The sequence below is a fragment of the Aotus nancymaae genome, unplaced genomic scaffold, assembly GCF_030222135.1.
Source record: "Aotus nancymaae isolate 86718 unplaced genomic scaffold, 86718_ANA_hifiasm-v0.15.2.pri h1tg000102l, whole genome shotgun sequence".
Taxonomy (NCBI): Eukaryota; Metazoa; Chordata; class Mammalia; order Primates; family Aotidae; genus Aotus; species Aotus nancymaae.
The window spans coordinates 619,677-632,942 of NW_026988517.1; the positions used below are offsets into that span (position 1 = coordinate 619,677).

General features: G+C 36.7%; 1 long non-coding RNA gene across 1 annotated transcript in view; it reads right to left on the minus strand.

The window, feature by feature from the left end:
- Window positions 1-4,430: 4,430 nt before the first annotated feature.
- The window catches only part of LOC135272030 (uncharacterized), a 41,980-nt gene continuing 33,144 nt past the window's right edge, over window positions 4,431-13,266 (minus strand). Inside the window, exons 6-7 of the long non-coding RNA XR_010340137.1 lie at window positions 7,916-8,005; window positions 4,431-4,815 (exon numbers count right to left, since the gene is read on the minus strand). This is a non-coding gene — a long non-coding RNA (uncharacterized LOC135272030). The remainder of the gene's footprint in view (window positions 4,816-7,915; window positions 8,006-13,266) is intronic.

Below are 13,266 nucleotides of genomic sequence, written 5' to 3' on the forward strand. Positions count from 1 at the left end.
TATACTCTTAATAAAAAATACTGTTGGTTCGTGCCGGGCGCCCGTGCCGCCGGTGTCCGCGAGCCGCGGCATGGCCGGCCGGGCTGCTCACATCAATTGGCGCCCGGCGCAGCGAGCACTGCCCATGGCCCCCGCATGGCCCTCCTGACAAAGGGAATCATTTCTGTCTGCTTTATACATGCCTGCAAAGAAGGTATCAAGTGCTATCTTGAAAGCTATTCAAACAATTAAAACGTGACCTCATCAGACTTGAAGACAAGTGTAAAAAGTCACATCTCTACTAAAAATATAAAAATTAGCTGGGTGTTTGGCACGCATCTCTAGTCCCAGCTACTCAGGTGGGTAAGGTGGAAGAATTGCTTGAACCCGGGAGGGAGAGGTTGCAGTGAGCCAAGACTGAGCCACTGTGCTCCAGCCTGGCGACAGAGCAAGACTCCATCTCAAGAAAACAAGAAAAAATACAAGTATCACAGGTTCTCACAAGTCGGAGCTAAAACATTTCGTCACATCAGGGGAGGTAGAGAGTGGAAAGAGATAACAGATATTGGGACAGGTACATGAGAGAAAAGGGGAAGATGAGAATTGGGTTAAGGTGTACAGACATATAGTTAAATGGAAGGAATAAATTTAATGCTTGATAGCAGAATATGGCTACTATAGTTGACAGAACTGTATTGTCCTCAGGTGATGGACACCCTAAATATCCTTGAATGACTTATACATTATATACATGTAATAAAATTTCACATGTACCTCATAAATTTGTACAAATTTTTAAAAATTTTGTTAAATAAAAATATGTATAATCACAAAGTAGGTAACTTAAAACAATAAAAATTTACTCTCCCAAAATTCTAGATCCTAAAAGTCCGAGAATCAAAGTGCTAGCAGGTTTGTTTACTCTGGAGGTTTTGAGGGATAATCTGTTCCATACCTCTCTTTATATATATCCAGTGTTTGCCATTAATCCTTGGTGTTTCTTGGCTTATAAGCACATCACTGCAATCCCTGCCAATGTCTTTACATGGCATTCTCTCTATACCTCCATGAATCTGTGTGTCCTCTTCTCTTCCTGTAGGAGCCCATTCTAATCTAGTATGACAATCTTAACCTAACTAGTCATATCCATAAGGACCCTCTTTCCAAATAAAGTCACATTCTGATATTCTTAGTGTGGACATAAGAATGTTTTTTTGGGGTTGCTGGAAGCCAAGGTGGGAGAATTGTTTGAGCACAAGATTTTGAGACCAGCCTGGGTAATATAGTGAGACCTATCTCTATAATGAATTTTTAATTAGCCAGGTGCAGTGGCTCATGCATGCAGTCCCAGCTACTCAAGAGGCTGAGGTGAGAGGATTGCTTGAGCCCAGGAGTTCAAGGATGTAGTGAGCTATGATTATACCACTGCACTCCAGCCTCGGCAATAGAATGAGAACCCATCTCTAACAAAAAACATAAAACAAATTCCAAACGTGAATACACTAAAAATACTAAAACTAACACAGTTTGTCCTGCAACTATGAATACTTCATGGATTTTTTCCCCTATTTCAAACATATACATCATACATTGGTCCCTGGAAACCCATTCCCAAAAGGCCATGTTCTCCACTGTCACAACATTAACAACCATTAGCTGCAATGATCTCTCATTAACAAGCTTTATTCTCTCAATAGCTCTTTCAAGTTGCAAAGCACTTTAACAACACAATTGTAACCCAGTAAGAGCCCACAGGGCGATTTTGAAATCCCTTCTACTGACACAGACCTTATATGTTCACCCAAATCCCATATCTACCATGAACTCATAATTATATGTCTGTGTTTACTAGGTTATTAGTAAAATAATATCACAATCATGTTGCATATATATAACCTGAAATACTGCTTTTTTCAGTGAGTGATGTGGATGTCCTAAGAAAACAAAGGAAGTGGTCCATAAAGTCCATCTCAGAACATGATCTTGGCCTATTTCTGAATTTTTGAGGCCATATGATCAGCTATGGTCAGACATACTAAGGACCACTTGATCCAATCATTAAATTTCTCCTATGCAAATACACTCTCTGCTCCACTGTTCTGTTTTCATTCATCCTCTTTCTTAGCTCTCTTCTTATCCAGTAGGCCTCTTTTATACTCAGAGTGTTTTTATTTGCATGAATCTAGTTCATACATCTGAACACTCCAAGCAATAATTATCAAATATGAATATGGAAGGTATTATATGGTAGGAGGAAAGAAGTGTATTTGATCATCAGGCAACCTAAGGGTCTAATACAGCCTACCTATATCACTAAGTGAAACACATTTGCTCTTGATTTCTTTCAAAACCAAAGTTGACATTCTTAGAATATACATCCTGAAGTGTTTAAAAATGAAATTTTATTGCAACCGCAAGTTATTTTTAAATGGTTCAGTCAAAAAGATAGACAGACATAGATAAAACTAATACGACAAAATGAAAACTGTTGAATCTAGATGTATTGGGTATATAAAAGTTTACTAGTCTTTTTTCTTTTTTTTGAGACAGAAGAGAACTTTATTTCGGATGCCTGGGCACGCAGGATGGCAACAGGCTCATGCCTAAAATGGTCGGGGAGCCTAACAAAGAAGGAAGTTCAGCTTATATGTTGTTTGAGAATGGAAATTGAGACAGGAAGTGGGTTTCAGACAAAGACAGTCAATCATGTTTTACAAAATTCAGCTTCCTGGTCATTTGACTCTATAACCTTGCAATTGAGGTAGGGGGTAAAAACGTGTGGGGGTGATCCATGGAGATCAGAAGAACAGGAAATGCAGGAATATGCTGGTTGCAGACCTAAAGATGTGCTCTGGTGCGCTTATCTATGTAAAGAGGGGGGTTCCCAGTCTGCTTTGCTTTTACTTTTATTTAACTACCACTTCTATGCTTATTATTTAAACCAGATTCTATTCTATTTCATTTTAGTTTCCTTCCACATTTTCGCCCTTTAAAAGCTTTCTTTTAAAATCTAGATACTATTATCAGAAAGCTTTTACATCCTTTTTTATGCACAGAATGCAGAGTCCAAGTCTCCTCGCAGGTTATTTGCTTATCTGGGAATTACCTTGCCTGTGTATTTACTCCTAACGCTGCTCATATTCTACATGGGAGCAGACCAGCTTTTGCTGTGACTTTAGCCTTTGCTGGCCTCCCCGCGGCTGTGCCTGTCTTAGGTTGCTCTCATCTTTCAGAGAGTCTTACCCGTCATTGGCTAACCAGCCATCCACCTGGGGGGCACACAGGCAGCAGACTGGCTTTTGCTGTGACTTTAGTCTTTGCTGGCCCGCCCGTGGCTGTGCCTGTCTTAGGTTGCTCTCATCTTTCAGAGAGTCTTACCCGTCATTGGCTAACCAGCCATCCACCTCGGGGGCTCATTTTTGGCTTTTCTCTTGGAGAGAAGCATGAGTAAGCCAGTTCGGAGTTAAAACTAGAGTTTTTTCCTGCACCATTTGCTTTTGCCTCGGTAGGAGTTATGTATTACACCCTAGCATGTTATTTTACAAGTGATATTTAAGGCTTAGCCTCTTTACTCCATCCTCACACATCTGTGTCTTGTAAGTCACATAGAAGGTGAGGAAGGAGAGAGATAGGAAAGGAAAATATCCTATAAAGTATTTTTGTCAATTTAATAGCCTTCTGCCTTTTCATGAGATAAGCTTTTTTCTGTGGGTAATGGCCGATATCTACTTAGTGCCATTATATGTGGTGTGTTTTGTCACCACTGCCTCTACCGTTGACTGTATACTCCTAAAAAGGAGTGGCAATAAACAAAGGAATACGAGACAGCACCTAACATAAGTACTATGCTCCCTATGAGAGTCTTGAATTTGTCCAAAGGATGAGAACCATCAACCAAAAAGAGAGTCTGAAGTTCAACCTTTTCCAGGTTCAGACTGGAATGTGGCCATAACTTTCTCATCTTGGCAGTGACTTCCATAACTACCTGTCCATTGTTGTTAGCTTCTAAACAACAGTTAAATTTACCACAGACTCTTCCTTCTGAGGCCAGCAGATAATCTAATGCTAATCTCTTTTGATAGACTGCATTTCTTATTTGTGTAGATTGTACAGCTGACAAATCTAAAGCTTTAGGTGTTTCATTAGTTATAATTTCTAAGACTGCTTGTAATCTGATAATACAATTAATCATGTAGATGGGAGTATGATATCCCCACATCCCATCTTGTGCCCAAGAAGCCAAACTGTAATTATTCTCTCTGGAGGCCAATCTGTATCTCTCCAATCACCGATTTGACATAAGCCTCAGGCTAGGTCAGAATATGAGGTGTGAAAGTTTTTTTTGTGTGTACACTTATCTGCATGTGCTCATGCACACACACACACACACACACACGTACGTGCATGTGCATACAAATATAATGACAGAGAATAAGGAAGGCAGGGGAGAACAGACACACATGAGTAATATTGTTTAATCCACCAAACAAGGCCACTAGGATTTCAATATTAGTGGCCTGGACTTTCAGGCACTGGGATGGTTGTTAAACTTAATCCTAACTTTTTTCTATTAGACTGAGCTTTCTTTTGACCATTTTAACGTCTGAAATCAAGATATATAAAGAGAATCTAGGCGAGCTGGGAGAACAGACAGAAACAACTTTTCTGGGAAGTGAGTAAAAGAGTAAGCGTGGGACCCATACTGAAAATATCTTGATTTTGGATCAGTGAATTCTTCAAGTAGCAATTCTCATGTGCCTAGTTCTCTGCGGTGGGATGGGTCCAAGAGTCAAAATTTATGATGAGCCTAAAAACAGGAGCAAATGAACAGTGGTCCTAAAAAAGGAATATACAAATTGTCAAAATTGAAAGAGCTAGAGGAGCAAATTAAAAAAAACTCAAAACCCAGAAGACAAGAAATAACTAAGATCAGAGCAGAACTGAAAGAGACAGACACAAAAAAAAAAACCTTCAAAAAAATCAGTAAATCCAGGAGCTGGTTTTTCAAAAAGATCAACATAGACAGACCATTAGCCAGATTAATAAAAAAGAAATCAAGGCATGTGTGAACTGATGCAGATGGCTTTTGAGAGTCTCAGTGATGAAGGTGAGATGTAGGGGTAAAGGTGAGGAAATATTGGGTTCATTGTCATAATCATAAACAGTTATTACAAGGTCCCCCTGGACCTTGTCTTTAAGGTACTAACAACTGGACTTTCTCCATATGTATTAACTTACTACCATCTATATATGTGTCTGCATTTTGACTGGGTTCCCTAAGAGTTTGCTTTTTTAGGGGAGGATCTACAGTATCTCTCATATCTCAAACATGTATTCTGTCTGATACTCTTTCCTGACAATTGTGGATGTTAGAAAATATTTCATCCTTTTGTTGAGGGGAAAGAATCATACGAGCATATGTGGAAAATATCACAACGTAAAATGTAAAAAGAAAGTTAGAATTTCCTGGAGCACACTATTAATTTATTCCCAAAATAATACATATTTCCTCTGTGCTGGAGCTAAGTCAGTGATCAAGGAAGGCAAGATTTCTGCACTCCTGGAGGTTATATTCTTAAGCAATCTCTGAGTATAATGAGGACCAACACTATAGATCTATAGTTATGAGATGATGTCTGTATGTAAAAACAACAACAATAATAGGTTTAGTATGTATTAAGTGCCAGCTGCTAGAGCTTGAATAGTTACAAAGGGAAGGGAGAAATTATTTCAGGCAGCACAGTTGTATGATTAAAGCATGACTGCAAGAATGCAAGGAGAAATGGACGGGCTTGCCTGAAGTCCAGGGGTTGTATATAGGAATAGCTGGGGACAACATTTGAGAGATAGGTAAGGAACCACTGAAAACTTGTGAGCAGGGAAGTGACACGGTAAAATTGATGACACAGTAAACATGGAATCTGTGGTCATATCCCTTTTATCGTTTTTTATTGCATCTATTTGATTATTCTCTTTTCTTTTTTATTAATCTGGCTAGTGGTCTATTTTGTTGATCTTTTTGACATTTTGTAGCCTGGCCCAGAAAAACAATACCCAGACCTGCTTCTATATTTAGTCACTCATTATTACTAGAAACCTGATTATTTCTTTCTTAGTAATCATGCTTGTACTATATTTACTAAATCCTCTTCTTCCAACTCCTCAAATAATGCTTTCATTGAATGAGTCTTTCTTCCACCTTTTACAGAAAGGACACATAAAAATCATCTCATTAAATAGAATTTCTGCCTCAGTCCTATAAAATAGCAATTCAAGACACCGGTTATAGGTTGACTTAATGTCATTTCTACACATTAGGTTTCTGCATGTCCTTTATGTCCTGTTTTAAAAGAGAGCTAATTTTGCTTAGGGAAAAATTTCATCTCTGTAGATTTGTATGTGGGCACTGGGCTGCCAGAAAAAAAACGATCAAATAATTATTTCATTTGGAGCCTTCAATTTGAGAAACTTTAGAAACACACTTTTTCCCATACTATAATCAACTCATTTCTGTTGCATATTATTTATCTCTTCTGCTTTCTTTGGCTAGATTCTGTTTTAACCTTCTGTGTTCTATCTTTCATGGTGTTCTGATTTCTAAACTACATCAAGTAGATGGGAGTGTAAATATTAAAAACAGGATGTCATGTTAGCCTGTTAAATTAACAAACAGAAAAGTGATTCTAATTACAGATTTATCATTGCAGCGATGTTAAGAGATCAAGGTGAAGTTAAATATGCACATGCAATATCAACCCCAAACTGCCAAGTACAAAGAATATCTAGGCAAGAAAGATCATGTATGTTTCATGGCATCATGAAATTTACTTCGAGAAAAAAGCTGAATAATTCAGGATAAATGTAGTCGGAAATGTCTTTAAAATACCTCCATAAAATTCAACATAACTAAACAATAGTACCTTCCATAACTTACTGGAAGATACTGAAAATGTAACTCAGACCAGCATGAGATATATGTTTTAATAACACATTTTAAAACAAGGAGTGTGTGTCAGCTTTATCTTAAATTCAGCAAGACAGAGATACAAAATAAATCATATAAATCTTGAAAAATCTAAAGAAAAAAATTCAAGTCACAATTTAGTGCTAGCCATGATACTTTCTATAGTCAATGGCACCAGTGATACTTGTATTACGCTTTCAATCCAAAGCCCAAAATTGTTACGCTCATTGGAACCTACCTATTTCTTCAATGAGTACACTTGTAGCTACTTGAAAAAGAGGCCTCATACATTGCTTTATATAAAATATAATTCATTGATGGGAAAATGGTTTCTATAAGCATAGCCACTTACATTTCTACCTTCATTCCCAACATTTTCAAAATATTTGCCACCCACTAGGCCTCCCAATTTTTTCAGTGTTGATTTTAAAACAGTTCAATAGTTTTAAAGTAGGTGACCATTAAAAAGGAGAAAAGGAAGGCTAAAGATTGATAAAGGTTGTCTAAGATTGCCCTTGAGTCATGTTTAGATAGAACCCAAAGCAAGATTTAAGAGTTTAGAATTTCTGCCTTTTATCTGCATTATACCTAGAAAACAATCCAGAAAAAGCGGGAGGCAGGTTTTCTGCTAAGCTTCAAATCACACATCTCGGAGATGACAGTTGACATGGGCTTGTTTGGAATCAGAAAAACTTGTGGCATGTAGAACTATCAAAGAAAAATATTTCATTTTCAAATGACAGGTTGAGTATCCTTATCCAAAATGCTTGGGCCAAGAAGTGTTTTGGATTTCTAATTTTTTCAGATTTGGGAATATTTACATATACATGAGATATCATAGGAATGGAACCCCCAACAAACACAAAATTCAGTTATGTTTCATATATACTTTATACATATAGCCTGAAGTTAATTTTACAAACTATTTTAAGTAATTTTGCACATGAAACAAAGTTTGTGTTAAGTACTCACACTGCAAGTTCCTACATGTGGTGTCACATTGGTGCTCAAAAAGTTTCAGATTTCGGAGCACTATGGATTTCAGATTTTCAGATTAGGAATCTGTAATAACAAAAACAACAATTTTATCTTTATATATATTAAAATATTCCTTATATTTCAGTTACATTATCTTTACATTTGTTGAGGTTGCTTATCATCACATAGTTTAAAGCATCCAATAGTTTATAAAATTATATTACAAAGAAACAGTAGTCCTATGCTCCCACTACATTTCACAAGTCTTACAGAAATGCACTCTCAACAATTGTAGCTTTCTCTTAAATAAACTCTGAGAAAATAAAGAAAAAAACACTTATCTGAAGAATATAAAGTGCTTTTAATTACCAGGCCCAGAGAGACATTAAAATGAGACAGCAATCATGCCCTACTTCCTTCTTTGAGCTATGTAGTCCTTTCCTGAAACTGCCTGTATAGCCAATCATGAATCAATGTTATTTTTGTAAACTGAGACTTCCTGACAAATAACTTTGCATCAATCCACACCCTGCCCCCTTTTAATGCCTTTGAAAATCCACTTGCAACTGTTTCTAATCAGTGTAATCAGTGTATATTCAGGACAACTTGAATCTATGCTCTTGGGTTGCAATCCTCAAGCTTGGCCCAAATGAACTCTCTTACTTATGTTAATTGTGCCTTGGCTTCTTCCTTTTAGGTCAACAACTTCATAAACCCAAATAAGGTTCATTTTGCTACTTCTATACTTTTTAATTTTAAACAACGTTTATTGATATCCCACTAGAAAAGCTAAGAAGTTAGCTAAGGATGTGGTGTGATCTCGGCTCACTGCAACCTCCACCTCCTGGGTTCAAGTGATTCTTCTGCCTCATCCTCACAAGTTGCTGGGACTACAGGTGTGTGTCACCACACTCAGCTAATTTTTGCATTTTTACTAGTGACGGGGTTTCACTGTGCTAACCAGGATGGTCTCGGTCTCCTAGCTTCATGATCTGCCCATCTCAGACTCTCAATGTGCTAGGATTAGAGGCCTGAACAACCTCACACAGCCAAGAAGTAATTATTATCATACCCAGGCTATCTGAAAATATCTTGATTTTAGACACATTTAATTAACAGCTTGACATGGCACTGAATTTTAGACTTATTTCCATTTTCTCCCCGAAGTTTGAAGGTATGACATCTAACTTCCAGTACTGCTGTGAAAAGTCTGGGGACATGACATGTTTACCAATCCTTGTGAGTAATTTGATATTTTTTTAATTTTGCATCCTTCAAAAGATCTCTCTTTGTCTCTGGTATTCGGAAATGTCCTCATGATTTTCTTTGATGTGGATCTAATTTCAACCATTGACCTAGGTACTAAGTGAACTGTTTCAAACTGGAAACTTATGCCTTGGCACATTTTCTTGAGTTAATTATCTCATGTATATCCTCTCAATTTCCATTTTCTCTTTCTTAAACTCCTATTGTTTGAATAATAGGAGTTATCATCCTCTTTGATTTGACCTGAAGTTTTCCCATCTTATTTCCTAATTTCTTTCACTTAATCTTTTCATCTTGCTTCCCTAGAAAATTTCTAAACTTTATATTATAATCCTTTTATTTATATATCAAAAACTGTTGAGCAATTCTTATATACCAGGCACTGTAAAATATTTGTTTCCTGTAAAAAGACAATTCATTGCATATATCTACTATATTTGGTTTTAGTTTTCTGAATCTTTCCATTAATTTGATTTTTATTTTTTCTTTCATCTGTACCCACTTGCTAGGCCCACACTCATTCCCACTTTTCTTCTACTAATGCATTTAATAATTTATGAATCTGTTACTTCGGCACTACTTGTCCTCTCCTATTAGCCTCCTATTCCAACCTGCTATAGGTTTCCCATCAGGTGGTAACCCCACTTCATTCTTTGAGACTTCTTTCCTAATTTTCACTGGGTCTGAATCAGAACTTCATCAGTAATTTTTCAGCCCTCAACCTTCACTTTCCTTACGGTTAATTTCGCACTGAAGTTCATTATTGTTACCTTTTTTTTGCATGGTTGCCATCAAGAGGTATGCTTTTCTTTGTTATTAACAAAAGCCAGTAATTAGCAACCATTTAACTTGTATGTTTTGAAGGAAATAAACAATTTCACATCATAATTTTTCTGACATTTGATAAATCAAGGAGACTTCTTAGAGCCCTTCCAATTCTTAAGGTGATTTTGAGATTTCTGCTCTAGATTTCTACCCACTGGCTCATGGATCTGATCATCTGAGTTCTGTGATTGAAGCATCACTTTCTAATCTGGCCACTTCTGCAGAGTCAGAAACTGGCATCAAAATAACACATAGCCTTCCAGATTCATGCAGGTTTCTCATTACATAAATTTTTACAACTTTCTCTGCAGGAGCAAATTATTGCACACTATATTTTATTTTCTACCTATTCAAATATGTTTCCAATTATTCATTTATATTCATTCATGTATTCCAATTATTCATTCAGTAGGGGTGTGTGTGTGTGTGTGTGTGTGTGTGTGTGTGTGATGTTAAATGACTGAAAAGTAATGCATACAAAGTTTAGCCTTAAAATGTTGTTTTATATCTGTTATACATCTGAAATGAGCTGTCAGCCTTAATTTTCCATGACTAACCAGTTTAGAAACCCTTCCATCCCTGTGTTTTATTTACCCTTTCATTGATGGGTTCTTATATGTATTTTTTCCGTCCAACTGCTAGTTTGGACTTGTCTCAACAGCTCCTAAACTGGATGCTACTGAAAGTAACTTTCATTGAAAACTTTGAGATCTATTTCTCACAGGTCAGAAGCTGAATTCTACATAGTAGAATGATATGCTAAAGTGACAGGTCAGCGACTTGGTTCTCTCCTAAGCAGACCTTGTTCTTTTGCTTTTGATCTAGAAGGCATTCATTTTACTATAAATACTCATGAGCAGATATAAAACAATATTGAGTGGCTATTTTTATTCTTTTTTCTATTTATTTTATCCAAATCTGTAACACTTTGAGTAAAACGGGGAAATAAAAATGCAATGTCTTAGTATTTTTTACTTTTGGTTTCCTTTCCTTTGCTATTTGAGGATAAAATAAAATCATCTATGTGAAATAACTTTGTAAACTTGAAAAATTCTACATAAATGTAAGAAACTGTTAACTTGTCAGATATTAAATGTAAAGTTAATATCTGGTATTTTCCCAACCAACTTGTAGTCTGACAAATAATGTCCTCCAGAGAAGTAAAAATAATCGAGTCCAAACTTACTGTGTTTGGAGAAAGAGAAAACATTGCAATCTTAATAAATGTTTAAAAAGATCTAACTCTATGCTCCCTACAAGAAACTCGCATTAGCTATAAGGAAACATATAGGCTAAATATGAAAGTATAGAATAAGATTTTCCATTAAAAAGGTAACCAAAGAAGAGCATAGGTGTCTATACACATATCAAACAAAATTACAGAACAGAGGCCTTGGAGGCAACACCACACATCTACAACCATCTGATCTTTAACAATCTGACAAAAACAAGCAATGGGAAAAGGATTCCCTATTTAATAAATGGTTTTGGAAAAACTGGCTAGCAGTTTGCAGAAAGCAGAAACCAGGCCACTTCCTGACACCTTACACTAAAATCAACTCCAGATGGATTAAAGACTTAAACATAATACCTAACACCATGAAAACCCTAGAAGAAAACCTAGGCAAAACCATTCAGGACATAGGAATAGGCAAGGACTTCATGACCGAAACACCAAAAGCATTGGCAATAAAAGCCAAAATAGACAAATGGGACCTAATTAAACTCCAGAGCTTCTGTACAGCAAAAGAAACAATCATTAGAGTGAACCCACAACCAACAGAATGGGAAAAAATTTTTGCAATCTACCCATCTGACAAAGAGCTAATATCCAGAATCTACAAAGAACTAAAACAGATTTACAAGAAACAAACAAACCCATCTAAAAGTAGAAGACATGAACAGACATTTTTCAAAAGAAGGCATATATGAGGCCAACAAACATATCAAAAATGCTCATTATCACTGATTATTAGAGAAATGCAAATGAAAACCATATTGAGATACCACCTCATGCCAGTTAGAATGGTGATCATTAAAAAATCTGGAGACAACAGATGTTGGAGAGGATGCGGAGAAATAGGAACACTTTTACACTGTTGGTGAGAGTATAAACTAGTTCAACCATTGTGGAAGACAGTGTGGCGATTCCTGAAGTACCTAGAAATAGAAATTCCATTTGACGCAGCAATCCCATTACTGGGTATATACCCAAAGGATTATGAAGCATTCTATTATAAAGACACATGCACATGTATGTTCATAGTGGCACTGTTTACAACAGAAAAGACCTGGAACCAACCCAAATGCCCATCGACGATAGACTGGACAAGGAAAATGTGGCACATGTACACCATGGAATACTATGCGGCCATAAAAAATGATGAGTTCGTTTCCTTTGTAGGAATATGGATGAATTTGGAAACCATCCTTCTCAGCAAACTGACACAAGAACAGAAAATTACACACCACATATTTCTCATAGGCAGGTATTAAACAATGAGAACACGTGGACACAGGGAGGGGAGCATCACACACTGGGGTCTGTTGTGGGGGGCCAAGGAAGGTCAGCAGGGGGTTGGAGAGGTCGGGGAGGGATAACATGGGGAGCAACGCCAGATGTGGGTGACAGGGAGATGGAGGCAGCAAATCATATTGCCATGTGTGTACCTACACAACAATCCTGCATGATCTGTACATGTACCCCAGAACCTAAAGTACAATTAAAAAAGACAAAACACAAAAACATAGACTTTAAGTCAAAAATTGTCACAAGAGATAAAGAAGGCCATTACATAATTACAAAGGTTTCAATTCATCAAGAGGATATAACTATTATAATGTATATGCAGCCAACACTGAAGCACCTAAGTACATAAGGCAAATATTACCAGATCTGCAGGGAGACAGATGGCAATACAGTAATAGTAGACAGAAAACAATAAAGACTCAGTCGACTTAAACAACACTATAGACCAAATGAACCTATCAAATATAAACCTAACGTTTCAATGAACTGCAACAGAATATATGCTCTTTTCAAATGGACATAAAATATTTTCTAGGATAGATCCTATGTTAGACTACAAAACAAGTCTTAACAAATTTAAGAAGACTGAAATAATATTAAACATCCTTTCCACTCACAATATTAAATTTAAATTAGAATTCAGTAACAGGAGGAAATTCAGAAATTTACAAATATGTAGAAATTAAACAACACACTCCTGAATACTGAATCAGAGAAGGAACCC